Genomic DNA, 213 nt, shown 5'->3' on the forward strand with positions numbered 1-213 from the left:
AGAGTATCTGTACCTCTTCCTCACTGGCGTTTTCTGTATACCACATTTTACTGACACTGCTCAGGACGTCAACATGTTTAAGACAACCACTTTTCTCCTGGAAAATGGACAAGTTCAACTATCATTATTTATACACCAGCCTTCTCTTTCTCGTCTTATCACCCTCCCACTCTACTTTATTAAACAATCTGTATGCCCCCCCCCCCAAACAAA

Source organism: Aplysia californica, unplaced genomic scaffold (assembly GCF_000002075.1).
Source record: "Aplysia californica isolate F4 #8 unplaced genomic scaffold, AplCal3.0 scaffold00751, whole genome shotgun sequence".
NCBI classification, from domain to species: domain Eukaryota; kingdom Metazoa; phylum Mollusca; class Gastropoda; order Aplysiida; family Aplysiidae; genus Aplysia; species Aplysia californica.